Raw genomic sequence first — 14951 nt, 5'->3', positions numbered from 1 at the left:
CAGGCTTGAGCAATACGTGAACTGTGAACTTCCAGATGTTAAAACTGGTTTTAGAAAAGGCAGAGGAACCAGAGATCAAATTGCCAACATCTGCTGGATCATGGAAAAAGCAAGAGAGTTCAAGAAAAACATCTATTTCTGCTTTATTGACTATGCCAAAGCCTTTGACTGTGTGGATCACAATAAATGGTGGAAAATTCTGAAAGAGATGGGAATACCAGAGCACCTGACCTGCCTCTTGAGAAACCTATATGCAGGTCAGGAAGCAACAGTTAGAACTGGACATGTAACAACAGACTGGTTCCAAATAAGAAAAGGAGTACGTCAAGGCTGTATATTGTCACCCTGCTTATTTAACTTCTATGCAGAGTACATAATGAGAAACGCTGGACTGGAAGAAACAAAAGCTGGAATCAAGATTGCCGGGAGAATTATCAATAACCTCGGATATGCAGATGACACCACCCTTATGGCAGAAAGTGAAGAGGAACTAAAAAGCCTCTTGATGAAAGTGAAAGAGGAGAGTGAAAAAGTTGGCTTAAAGCTCAACATTCAGAAAACAAAGATCATGGCATCTGGTCCCATCACTTCATGGGAAATAGATGGGGAAACAGTGTCAGACTTTTTTGGGGCTCCAAAATCACTGCAGATGGTGATTGCAGCCATGAAATTAAAAGACGCTTACTCCTTGGAAGGAAAGTTATGACCAACCTAGATAGCATATTCAAAAGCAGAGACATTACTTTGCCAACAAATGTCCGTCTAGTCAAGGCTATGGTTTTTCCAGTGGTCATGTATGGATGTGAGATTTGGACTGTGAAGAAAGCTGAGCGCCAAAGAATTGATGCTTTTGAACTATGGTGTTGGAGAAGACTCTTGAGAGTCCCTTGGACTGCAGGGGGATCCAACCAGTCCATTCTAAAGGAGATCAGTCCTGGTTGTTCATTGGAAGGACTGATGCTGAGGCTGAAACTCCAATACTTTGGCCACCTCATGTGAAGAGTTGACTCATTGGAAAAGACCCTCATGCTGGGAGGGATTGGGGGCAGGAGGAGAAGGGGACGACAGAAGATGAGATGGCTAGATGACATCACTGACTCGATGGACATGAGTTTGAGTGAACTCTGGTAGTTGGTGATGGACAGGGAGGCCTGGTGTGCTGTGATTCATGGGGTTGCAAAGAGTCGGACATGACTTAGCGACTGAACTGGACTGAACTGAAGATGCTCACCATCATATATATATGTATTTGTATATATATATGAATTTTATTTAGCCATGAAAATGAATAAACTACTGATACATTCTTAGACATGGATAGATCTTGAAAACATTGTGCCAAATGAAGGAAGCCACACACAAAATACCATATATATGATTTTATTGATATGAAATGTCCTGAGTAGGCAAAGTAGATTAGTAGTTGCTTAGGGCTGGGAGGAGTTTTTAAAGAGAAATGGGAAGTGACTGCTAATGAGAATGGGGTTTCTTTCAGGGTAGTTAAAATTATTTTGGAATTACCTAGTGATAATGGCTATAAATTCATTGAATATATCAAAAAACACTGAAATATACACTTTAAAAGGTGAACTTTATGGTATGTGAATTCTATCTCAAAATTGTTTAAAAATTATGCTGTTTATTAAAGCTTGTACTCCTGTATAATAATTCATTTTTCACATTTTTCATGTTTTGTTTTTAAAGACCATGTGCACCAACACACTAACAAAATAGTAATATAAAATTAGTTTCTTTTTTTAAGTGAAATACTATAGTTGGTTCATATTTTTTCAAAACTCTTCTGATATAAAAATGATTCTATTATTGTTTAAAATGATTCTGTTATTAGTCAATGTTGTTTAGTCAATTACACTAGAAAACTAATCAAGTTCCCCATTTCTCTATTGCTTTTTTGTAGTACTTTTGTATTACACTGCACTCTGTTGACTGATATCCTTATCTCTCTCTCTCCAACTAGGCTTTGAGCTCCTGTAGGAGATGGATCCACTCTTACTGTTTTCATATCCTTAAGTCCTAGCTCAGCGCCTGAAGCATTATCAGCTCAGTCGTGTCTGACTCTTTGTGACTCCATGGACTGCAGCAGGTCGGGCTTCCCTGTCCATCACCAACTCCCAGAACTTGCTCAAACTCATGTCCATTGAGTCAGTGATGCCATCCAACCATCTCATCCTCTGTCATCCTCTTCTCCTCCTGCCTTCCTTCAATCTTTCCCAGCATCAGGGTCTTTTCCAGTGAGTCAGTTCTTTGCATCAGGTGGCCAAAGTATTGGAGTTTCAGCTTCAGAATCAGTCCTTCCAATGAATATTCAGGACCGATTTCCTTTAGGATGGACTAGCTTAATCTCCTTGCAGTCTAAGGGACTCTCCGGAGTCTTTTCCAACACCACAGTTCAAAGGCATCAATTCTTTTGAAGCATTATAGCCAGTCATTAAGTACCTGTTGAATGACTGAATGAATAGATGATTAATTACCAGCTCTATCTCAAACAGCCAGTGAAAATTTACAAATTTATCAGTTCTTTTTTTTTGTTTTTCAGGAATAGCAATCATTAATACTTCCTGATTCATACGAGTTCTTCCAGTCATCCAAAAGTCACAGCAACATAAAGGTAGGCAACTTCTACAGAAAACAGTTAACTGTAATATACACATATCTGCCTAAATGTCTTAAAATTGCAACTAGGAAATATTAGTCCTCTTAGTATCTGAAAGTAAAAGTTCCCTTTCTTCTTTTTCAAAATACATACTTCATCTCATGCAAAGTGTTAAGCTGTTAAAATTTCTGAATGAACAAGCTGAGAGAGAGAAAGAGTCGTACTATGAGAATGATAAGAAACACAGCATCCTACTGGTATTCTAATTTTAAACTATGGTGTTTTAGTTTCGGGCTAGACTGCCTGGTTCTTTTTAATATAATTAATGGCAAGCTCTGGTACATGCTTTAAATGGGCTTACAATCTAGTCAACTAGGGAGAATTCCTTTATTCAGTATTTAATGAGTACCTACTGTGTGCTAGGGCTTTCCAAGTGGCTACTGGTAAAGAATCTGCCTGCAATGCAGGAGATACAGGTTCAGTCCCTCAGTCTGGAAGATCCCCTGAAGAAGAAAATGGCAACTCACTCCAGTATTCTTGCCTGGGAAATTTCATGGACAGAGGAGCCTGGCGGGCTACAGTCCAAGGGGTCACAAAGAGTCGGACACCAGTGAGCGACTAAACAACAACAATAACTGCATCCTAGGCTCTGGTCTAGTACCTAGGGAAATAATAGTGAGCAGAAATAGCCAAAAAGTCTCTGCCTCACAGAGAAGGTCTCATACCCAGCTATATCTCATGGTTTGCCCTCTTCACCTAACTCACACTAAAATTGTTTTCTACCTTTCTAGCCAGCCTGCTTCCTAGTAGGGCCCTGAATATTAATTCCTTTAGTGATTAAGAATTAGTAATAGAATTTCCCTTTTGAGAAAAGACCCCATTTTCCCTTGATGATACAAACATAAAATTGGATAAGTTGTCAACTAAATACTAAAGAGTATTTGTTTTAGGAAACTTTTATTTCTCCATTATCCCCTCTCTCCTAAGAAATATGGTTTATCCATATTCCACACAGATTGTGAACTCTGCTATTGTTCTGGTGGGATGGACTGACAGCTATAAACTTGGAATCATTTCATAAAAATTCGTGACATGGAGCTTCTGATTGTTCTTGTGGCTGCTCTCCTAATTGCAGTGGAGTGGGCATAAATGAAGATAATAAAGGAATACCATACCATCTTCACTGTCCCTTCTAGTCCAACATCTAAAATTAGAGATAAAATAATGGAATATGTGGGAAATGTAGTGCAGGTACTGCAAGTTGGTTAGCATGTCAGGTAAAACACACACACACACATGCACACAACCATCTTTTATGGTCAAAGTGAGACTATGACCCTGTTGTCACTAATTATAAGGAATTGAGGAGTTTTCTTATTTGCAATAGTTTATTACTAAAATTTTCATACATACAGAAAAGGTGAAAGAATTTTACAGTGAACATCCATATTCTCAGCATCTATATTCTATAATTAACATATTATTTAACTTGCTTTATCACACATTCCTCTATCCACCCATCAATCTAGAGCTTAGGGTTTAAAGTATTTTGCCCAGGTTTACTCAAGGAATTAGATGCACAAATAGATCTTCTGATTGCTAGATCCTTACCCTGTGCTTTGCCTTGAATTTAATCTCTTTAATTTGTCAAATTGAATTTAGTTTTCAAATACTGATAGCTCTGTAAAGACTAATCTTTTCTACTAAGCTTTTGCCTAATTAAAGGGGATTAACTTGAGTAGAGGACTTCAATGATTTATTTATTTAAACATTCTTGTAATTGCTCAGTATGTGTTCAGAAACTCAGATAAAATGTGAATTTCATTCATCTTAATAATAAGATATGCTTATAATAATAATTCTATTAAATGTCATTTCTAATCCCCCAATTCTCTTGATTTAAACCAGGGAGATTCTATTGCTGCCCACATCTTTTTGTGGACTGTACATGTTAAATTAATTATAAGATTTAAAACATGATTATCTCTATTCATATTTGAATTGATCTTTGTCCTTTTCACCCTTTCAATTTTCTTTTGTAGAGTCAGTTCTTATTCACCTCAGTGACATCATTGAGTGTGAGAGGGGTAACAGAAAGGATTAAACATGGAAGAATTTCTAAAAGATTATCAGCTTCACATCCTAAAATATACTTATTTTTAACACATGAAATTTAAAATTTATGTATAAAAATAGTCAAGAAAATTAGATGGACTTAGAGCCTCTCTTCTTCTCTTAAATAATTAGCATGACTTAAAAAAAAGTAAAACAAATGAGCAAATGGATTGAGTCAAGACTTTTCCCAGGAGAATTTAGACCTTTAATTGTGGGGTACTTTTGTTATTGTTCCCTGTTGTAATGAAACCATAATATCTCTATAGCAGAGCTAAGTGTTTGATTGCATCAGAAAAATAATAAAAAGTCATCTCACTCAAAAGGTCTCAGAACTTTCCAAAGTGCTCCTTGAGAGCAAGAACTGCATTTTGTTCCCTACTGTATACTCAGCACCTAGCACATGCTGGATATAGTGAGCGCCTGCGTACATGTGAGTGCTAAGTCGCTTCAGTTGTGTCCGACTCTGTGCGACCTTATGGACTGTAACCCGCCAGGCTGCCCTGTCCTTGGGATTCTCCAGGCAAGAATACAGGAGTGGGTAGCCATTTCCTCCTCCAGGGGATCTTCCCAACAGAGAGACAGAACCCTTTTCTCTTACCTCTCCTGCATTGGCAGGCAGTTTCTTTACCTCTAGCACCACAGAGTACTGACTATATCCGGAAGCCACAGATATAGTGGGTACTTAGTAAATAGTCTTTGAATATATTTCAATAAAATTCATGTTTTTGCATGTGGAGCAAATTCAGCCACAGTGACTACAGCTCTAGATTAGGAGTCTGGAAACTATGGTGCATGGGTTACATCTAGCCCAGCACTTGTTTCTATAAATAAAGTTTGATTGTAATTACCTATGGCTGCTTTCATACTACAACAGCAGAGTTGAATTGTTGTAAAACAGACTATATAGCCTGTGAAGCCTAAGATACTTATTGTCTGTCCCTTTACAGAAAGTGTTTTCCAAATCTGTTCAAGGGAATACGTTTAGGCAAAACTAAAGGGAGGCATTCAGTTCAGTTCAGATCAGTCACTCAGTTGTGTCCGACTCTTTGTGACCCCATGAACTGCAGCACACCAGGCCTCCCAGTCCATCACCAACTCCCGGAGTTCACCCAAACTCATGTCCATCGAGTCAGTGATGCCATCCAGCCATCTCATCCTCTGTTGTCCCCTTCTCCTCCTGCCCCCAATCCCTCCCAGCATCAGAGTCTTTTCCAATGAGTCAACTCTTCGCATGAGTGGCCAAAGTACTGGAGTTTCAGCTTTAGCATCAGTCCTTCCAAAGAACACCCAGGACTGATCTCCTTTAGAATGGACTGGTTGGATCTCCTTGCAGTCCAAGGCACTCTCAAGAGTCTTCTCCAACACCACAGTTCAAAAGCATCAATTCTTCGGTGCTCAGCTTTCTTCACAGTCCAACTTTCACATCCATACATGACCACTGGAAAAATCATAGCCTTGACTAGATGGACCTTTGTTGGCAAAGTAATGTCTCTGCTTTTAATATGCTGTCTAGGTTGGTCATATCTTTCCTTCCAAGGAGTAAGCATCTTTTAATTTCATGGCTGCAATCACCATCTGCAGTGATTTTGGAGCCCCAAAAAATAAAGTCTGACACTGTTTCCCCATCTAATTCCCATGAAGTGATGGGACCAGATGCCATGATCTTCATTTTCTGAATGTTGAGCTTTAAGCCAACTTTTTCACTCTCCTCTTTCACTTTCATCAAGAGGCTTTTTAGTTCCTCTTCACTTTCTGCCGTAAGGGTGGTGTCATCTGCATATCTGTGGTAATTGATATTTCTCCTGGCAATCTTGATTCCAGCTTGTGCTTCTTCCAGCCCAGCATTTCTCATGATGTACTCTGCATATAAGTTAAATAAGCAGGGTGACAATATACAACCTTGACGTACTCCTTTTCCTATTTGGAACCAGTCTGTTGTTCCATGTCCAGTTCTAACTGTTGCTTCCTGACCTGCATATAGATTTCTCAAGAGGCAGGTCAGGTGGTCTGGTATTCCCATCTCTTTCAGAATTTTCCACAGTTTATTGTGAACCACACAGTCAAAGAGAAATGCAAATCAAAACTGCAGTGAGTTGCAACTACACATCTTCTAGGATGCCTATAATTTTTTTAATGGAAATAAGTTTTGGCCAGAATGTTGAGAAATTGGAACCTTAGTACTTTACTAGTAGGAATGTGAAATGGCACAAGTGCTATGGAAAATTGTATGGTGGTGGAGCCTCTAACAGTTTCACATAGAATTACCATGTATTCCAGTAATTTCACTCCTAGATACATACTCAAAGGAATTGAAAGGAGGGACTCAAACATCTAATTGTACTCCAGTGTTCACCGCTGCATTATTTACAATAACCAAAAGGTTTAAACAATCCAAATGTCCGTCAACAGATGGATGAGTAAACAAAAGATGGTATATATATACAATGGAGCATTATTTGATCATAAAAAGAAACGAAGTTCTGATACATGCTACAACATGGATGAACCTTAGAAACATGCTAAGTGAAAGTCAAATACAAAAGAATAAATGTGTGCTACCAGTTACATGAAATATCTGGGTCAGGGGCATTCATAGAAACAAGGTAGATTAAGGTTATAGTGACTGGGGAAAGGAGGAATGGGGAGTTATTGCTTAATGGTTATAAATTTTCTTTTAGGGGTTATTAAAAAGTTTTGAAAATAGTGATAGTTGGATAACATGTGAACATATCAATAATTAATGACATTACATTGTACAATTAGAATGGCAAATTTTATTATATATATAATTTTTAAAAAGCTTAGTATAATATACCAATAAACATTGAATTTTACATTTTAAATAGGTTTGAATTATATGATACTGAATTATATTTAAATAAGGCTATTAAAAAATACTAAAGCATAAGAGGAATAATGAGTGAGCTCCTAGAAACTCAGATAAGTCTCAGATTACTCAAATCACAGGATTTAGTAAATCAATTCAATATTTACTGTAAGAAACTAGAGAAGAGAGATACATTAATTATATTAATATAAATTATCTGTTAATACACTGCAGTATATTAATACACTCAGGATAGGATGCCAGCAGGCTGAACCACACAAGGGTTATGCAATCTTCACATGTCCTGTTTCTCTCGTCCACATTAGCCTTCCCCACTGATAGTGTGGTTAGGAGAACCAGAGATGAAGTTTGAGCAAAGGGGCTTTATGGATGAAAGAAGCCTGAAGCCAATTATACACACATACTTTATAGGAGAGTTGTACAGGCAACCTGAAGCTTTCTATAACCCAATGAGCAAATGGGATTTTAATTTTTCATTTTCTGGCCAGAGGATACATGGGTCCAGAATACATGACACTTGTGCGTGACTGATTTAGGTCCTCATGAATACTGCACACCTCGTATATTTAGTGTACCATGAATATTTAGTGAACCCCTCAGGGGCCTGATGTATAGTTCTTGTATCATGGATATTAGGTGCCCCCTGTGCCTCAAGAATATTTAGTGCCTACCTGTTTTTTTCGTCCCTTCTGATTTATGTTCCGCACACATATGTCAAAAATGTCTCATGGGTTACTAATCTGTCTCTGCTTAACAAATGTATGAATTGTATCTCTCCCACTTATTTTCTTGTTTCCTATGGCAAACTTGAATATTCTCAGTCAGTATAGCAAATGTATATTACAATTAATTTGCAACATTGCCATTTTACAAATGAGGAAATTGCAAAGAGTGCTAAGCAATTGTAGGTCTTGCCAAAGTCCCAGGTGGGGTCAGGATTCAAATTCTGGCACCTTGACTCCAGTTCAGTTCAGTCGCTCAGTCGTGTCTGACTCTTTGCAACCCCATGAACCATATCACGCAAGGCCTCTCTGTCCATTACCAACTCCCAGAGTCCACCCAAACCCATGTCCATTGAGTCAGTGATGCCATCCAACCATCTCATCCTCAGTCGTCCCCTTTCCCTCCTGCCCTCAATCTTTCCCAGCATCTGGGTCTTTTCAGATGAGTCAACTCTTAGCATCAGGTGGCCAAAGTATAGGAGTTTTCAGATTCGACATCAATCCTTCCAATAAACACCCAGGACTGATCTTTAGGATAGGGACTGGATGCTTGGGGCTGGTGCACTGGGATGACCCAGAGGGATGGTATGGGGAGGGAGGAGGGAGGAGGGTTCAGGATGGGGAACACATGTATACCTGTGATGGATTCATTTTGATATTTGGCAAAACTAATACAATTATGTAAAGTTTAAAAATAAAATAAAATAATAATAAAAAAAAAAGAGTCTTCTCCAACACCACATTTCAAAAGCATCAATTCTTTGGTGCTCAGCTTTCTTTATAGTCCAACTCTCACATCCATACATGACTACTAGAAATACCATAGCCTTGACTAGATGGACCTTTGTTGACAAAGTAATGTCTCTGCTTTTTAATATGCTGTCTAGGTTGGTCATAACTTTCCTTCCAAGGAGTAAGCGTCTTCTAATTTCATGGCTGCAATCACTATCTGCAGTGATTTTGGAGCCCCCAAAATAAAGTCTGACACTGTTTCCACTGTTTCCCCATCTATTTCCCATGAAGTGACGGGACTAGATGTCATGATCTTAGTTTTCTGAATGTTGAGCTTTAAGCCAACTTTTTCACTCTCCTCTTTCACCTTCATCAAGAGGCTTTTTAGTTCTTCTCTTTCTGCCATAAGGGTGGTATCATCTGCATATCTGGGGTTGTTGATATTTCTCCCGGCAATCTTGATTCCAGCTTGTGGTTCTTCCAGCCCAGCGTTTCTCATGATGTACCCTGCATATAAGTTTAATAAGCTGGGTGACAATATACAGCCTTGACGTACTCCTTTCCCGATTTAGAACCAGTCTGTTTTTCCATGTCCAGTTCTAACGGTTGCTTCCTGACCTGCATACAGGTTTCTCAAGAGGCAGGTCAGGTGGTCTGGAATTCCCATCTCTTTCAGAATTTTCCACAGTTTATTGTGATCCACACGGTCAAAGGCCTTGGCATAGTCAATAAAGCAGAAATAGATATTTTTCTGGAACTCTCTTGCTTTTTCGGTGATCCAGCACATGTTGGCAATTTGATCTCTGGTTCCTCTGTCTTTTCTAAAACCAGCTTGAACATCTGGAAGCTTATGTTTTACATATTGCTGAAGCCTAGCTTGGAGAATTTTGAGCATTTCTTTACTAGTGTGTGAAATGAGTGCAATTGTGTGGTCGTTTGAGCATTCTTTGGCATTGCCTTTCTTTGGGTTTGGAATGAAAACTGACCTTTTCCCGTCCTGTGGCCACTGCTGAGTTTTCCAAATTTGCTGACATATTGAGTGCAGCACTTTCACAGCATCATCTTTTAGGATTTGAAATAGCTCAACTGGAATTCCATCACCTCCACTAGCTTTGTTCATAGTGATGCTTGACTCCAGATCTCATGCTATACTTTATTGCCTCTGAGAATCAGTGTGAGGAAAAGGACTATAAGAGTATAAGGTGGGTATCTAAGAGTAGTTCTAAGTTCTATGGAAGCTCATTGGGGCTTTATAGAAAGACTTTATGAAAATATTTTCTGACATGACCTGGGAAGACTAAAAGGCTAATTGCATGAGTTCTCAGTCGTGTTCAACTCTTTGTGACCCCATGGACTGTAGCTCACCAGACTTCTCTGTCCATGGAATTTCCAGGCAGGAATACTGGAGTGGGTTGCCATTTCCTCCTCCATGGGATCTTCCTGACCCAGGGATGGAACTCGCATTTACTGAATCTCCTGCATTGGCAGGCAGATTCTTTACCACTGAGCCAACTGGGTAATTACAGCCAGAAATAAGAGCAGAAGTGTTAGGTTATTTATCATTTAAAACACTTTAGCATAGAAAATATGACACTGTGCTTCTGCATTACTTGAAGTTACAACCCAGGTTTGAATAGTATTCTACTTGTCACCCAAGTTTGTGTGACCAATACACAATGAGGCCAAACAAACTGAAATGTCAGAGTTTGGAGCAGAGAAAGGTTTATTGCAAGGGCTGTGCAAGGAGAATGGGCACCTGTGCTCAAAAGACCTCCAGCTCCCTGATGGTTTTTGGGGAAGAGTTTTTATAAGCCAGAAGTTACTGTCTTCCACTTGGCTGAGGGCCCTTAGTTCCTGTAGAAGGACTCAGAGATATGTACCAGATTGTTATGCATTAATCTATTCCTTGACAAGGAACAAGGACCCTGATCCATTGCTGCACTATTGTTTATTGGCTGTCTTTCCTTTATTCTGCATTTCCTCACTCCTATTAGTAACTGAATCTGCCCTTTGGAACTCAGTGAAGGTCTAGAATGCTGAAAGCATTTTTCCAACAAACAAAAATGGAGGCTATGGAAAGGCTCTTGTACCCTAGAGGGCTCCACAGGATCCTGCTTGGTTTCATACTTAGGAGTTCACATACCAGAGAGCCAACCATTATTTTAATTAGGAGGCATCTATCCATAAAGTGGCTACTACAGGTGTTTTCTTTATTTATAGCTACATTATCTATAGCAATATCATGTACTTTAATCACATTGTGAACATTGGAAACTGGTTTTTATTGGTGGAATTTGTGGATTGTTAATTAGCATAATGAACTTTAGAAATGAGTTTTCATTGTTGACATTAAAGGTGTTCAGAATATGTGGTTGGCTAAAATATTTTGGATACACACCTCAGTCTTATATGAGTAGGGCAAAAAAAAAAAAAAAAGTCTAGAGAAGGCTGTTTCCTTTACCATTAAGAGTTGTTGTTAATCACTAAGTCATGTCCAACTCTTTGCCACCCCATGAACTGTAGCCCACCAGGCTCCTCTGTTCCTGGGATTTCCCAGGCAAGAACTGGAATGGGTTGCCATTTCCTTCTCTAGGGGATCTTCTTGACCTATGGATGAAACCGATATCTCCTGCATTGCAGGCAGATTCTTTACCACTGAGCCACCCGGAAGCCCACCATTAGCAATCCCAGGACTCAGAACTAAATCAGGTCCAGTGTCCAGCCTTTGGTTTTGAGAATTTCTAGTTACCTAATACAGACTATCAGTTCAGTTCGATTTAGTCGCTCAGTCATGTTTGACTCTTTGCGACCCCATGAATCGCAGCACACCAGGCCTCCCTGTCCATCACCAACTCCCGGAGTTCACTCAAACTCATGTCCATTGAGTCAGTGATGCCATCCAGCCATCTCATCCTCTGTTGTCCCCTTCTCCTCCTACCCCCAATCCCTCCCAGCATCAGAGTCTTTTCCAATGAGTCAACTCTTCGCATGAGGTGGCCAAAGTCCTGGAGTTTCAGCTTTAGCATCATTCCTTCCAAAGAAATCCCAGGGCTGATCTTCAGAATGGACTGGTTGGATCTCCTTGCAGTCCAAGGCACTCTCAAGAGTCTTCTCCAACACCACAGTTCAAAAGCATCAATTCTTCGGCGCTCAGCCTTCTTCACAGTCCAACTCTCACATCCATACATGACCACAGGAAAAACCATAGCCTTGACTAGACAGACCTTTGTTGGCAAAGTAATGTTTCTGCTTTTCAATATGCTATCTAGGTTGGTCATAAGTTTTCTTCCAAGGAGTAAGTGTCTTTTAATTTCATGGCTGCAATCACCATCTGCAGTGATTTTGGAGCCCCCAAAAATAAAGTCTGACACTGTTTCCACTGTTTCCCCATCTAATTCCCATGAAGTGATGGGACCAGATGCCATGATCTTAGTTTTCTGAATGTTGAGCTTTAAGCCAACTTTTTCACTCTCCTCTTTCACTTTCATCAAGAGGCTTTGTAGTTCCTCTTCACTTTCTGCCATAAGGGTGGTGTCATCTGCATATCTGAGGTTATTGATATTTCTCCCGGCAATCTTGATTCCAGCTGTGCTTCTTCCAGCCCAACGTTTCTCATGATGTACTCTGCATATAAGTTAAATAAGCAGGGTGACAATATACAGCTATACAGCCTTAATGTATTCCTTTTCCTATTTGGAACCACTCTGTTATTCCATGTCCAATTCTAACTGTTACCTCCTGACCTGCATACAGGTTTCTCAAGAGGCAGGTCAGGTGGTCTGGTATTCCCATCTCTTTCAGAATTTTCCACAGTTTGTTGTGATCCATAGTCAAAGGCTTCAGCATAGTCAGTGAAGCAGAAGCAGATGTTTTTCTGGAATTCTCTTGCTTTTCTATGATTCAGTGAATGTTGACAATTTGATCTCTGACTCCTTTGCCTTTTCTAAATCCAGCTTGAACATCTGGACGTTCTTGGTATACATATTTTTGAAACCTGGCATGGAGAATTTTGAGCATTACTTTGCTAGCCTGTGAGATGAGTTCCATTGTGCAGTAGTTTGAACATTCTTTGGCATTGCCTTTTTTTGGGGATTGAAATGAAGACTGACCTTTTCTCGTCCTGTGGACACTGATGAGTTTTCCAAATTTGCTGGGATATTGAGTGCAGCACTTTCACAGCATCATCTTTTAGGATTTGAAATAGCTCAGCTGGAATTCCATCACCTCCACTAGCTTTGTTTGTAGTAATGCTTCCTAAGGCCCACTTGACTTTGCACTCCTGTATGTCTGGTTCTAGGTGAGTGATCACACCATCATGATTATCTGGGTCATTAAGATCTTTTTTGTATAGTTCTTCTGTGTTTTCTTGCCACTTCTTCTTAATCTCTTCTGCTTCTGTTAGTTCCATGCCAGTTCTGTTCTTTATTGTGCCCAACTTTGCATGAAATGTTCCCATGGTATCTCTAATTTTCTTGAAGAACTCTCTAGTCTTTCCCATTCTTTTGTTTTCCTCTATTTCTTTGCACTGATCACTGAGGAATGCTTTTTTACCTCTCCTTGCCATTCTTTGGAACTCTGCATTCAGATGGATATATCATTCATTTTATCCTTTACTTTTTGCTTCTCTTCTTTTCTCAGCTATTTGTAAAGCCTCCTCAGACAACCATTTTGCCTTTTTGCATTTCTTCTCCTTGGGGATGATTTTGATCACTGCCTCCTGTACGATGTTATGAACCTCTGTCCATAGTTCCTTAGGTAGTCTGTCTATCAGATCTAATCCCTTGAATCTATTTGTCACTTCCACTGTATAATCGTAATGGATTTGATTTAGGTCATACCTGAATGGTCTAGTGGCTTTCCCTACTTTCTTCAATTTAAGTGTGAATTTTACAATAAGGAGTTCATGATCTGAGCCACAGTCAGCTCTTAGTCTTTTTTTTTTTTTTTTTTTTTTTTTTTTTGCTGACTGCATAGAGCTTCTCCATCTTTGGCTGCAAAGAATATAATCAATCTGATTTCAGTATTGACCATCTGATGATGTCCATGTGTAGTGTCATCTCTTGTGTTGTTGGAAGAGGGTGTTTGCTATGACCAGTGAACCCTCTTGGCTAAACTCTGTTAGCCTTTGCCCTGGTTCATTTTGTACTCCAAGGCCAAATGTACCTGTTACTCCAGGTATCTCTTGACTTCTTACTTTTGCATTCCAGTCCCCTATAATTAAAAGGACATCTTTTTCTGGTGCTAGATCTAGAAGGTCTTGTATGTCTTCATAGAACCATTCAACTTCAGCTTCTTCGGAATTACTGGTTGGGGCATAGACTTCAATTACTGTTATAGTGATTGGTTTGCCTTGGAAATGAACAGAGATCATTCTATCATTTTTGAGATTGCACCCAAGTACTGCATTTCGGACTCTTTTGTTGACTATGATGGCTACTCCATTTCTTCTAAGGAATTCTTGCCCACAGTAGTAGATAAAATGGTCATCTGAGCTAAATTCGCCCATTCCAATTCATTTTAGTTCACTGATTGCTAAAATGTTGATGTTCACTCTTGCCATCTCCTGTTTGACCACTTCCAATTTACCTTGTTTAATGGACCTAACATTCCAGGTTCCTATGCAATATTGTTCTTTATAGCATCAGACTTTACTTCAATCACCAGACACATCCACAACTGGGGGTTGTTTTCACTTTAGCTCAGCCTCTTCGTTCTTTTTGCGCTTATTTCTCCACTCTTCTCCAGTAGCATATTGGGCACCTACCAACCTGGGGAGTTCATCTTTCAGTATCCTGTTTTTTTGCCTTTTCATACTGTTCATGGGGTCCTCAAGGAAAGAATACTGAAGTGGTTTGCCATTCCATTTCCAGTGGACCATGTCTCCAGGGGCTTGGATATGATTGGGTAAAGATTATGATAC

General features: G+C 39.4%; 1 protein-coding gene across 1 annotated transcript in view; it reads left to right on the top strand.

The window, feature by feature from the left end:
- Positions 1–14951, top strand: part of DCX (doublecortin) — a 399460-nt gene that overhangs the window by 106549 nt on the left and 277960 nt on the right. Inside the window, exon 3 of the mRNA XM_055565318.1 lies at positions 2558–2629. The gene's annotated coding sequence lies outside the window, so the exon portion shown is untranslated. The remainder of the gene's footprint in view (positions 1–2557; positions 2630–14951) is intronic.

Source organism: Bubalus kerabau, chromosome X (assembly GCF_029407905.1).
Source record: "Bubalus kerabau isolate K-KA32 ecotype Philippines breed swamp buffalo chromosome X, PCC_UOA_SB_1v2, whole genome shotgun sequence".
Lineage (NCBI taxonomy): Eukaryota > Metazoa > Chordata > Mammalia > Artiodactyla > Bovidae > Bubalus > Bubalus kerabau.
Note: the sequence above shows the minus strand (reverse complement) of the source record. Positions and strands in the feature narration are given on the sequence as shown.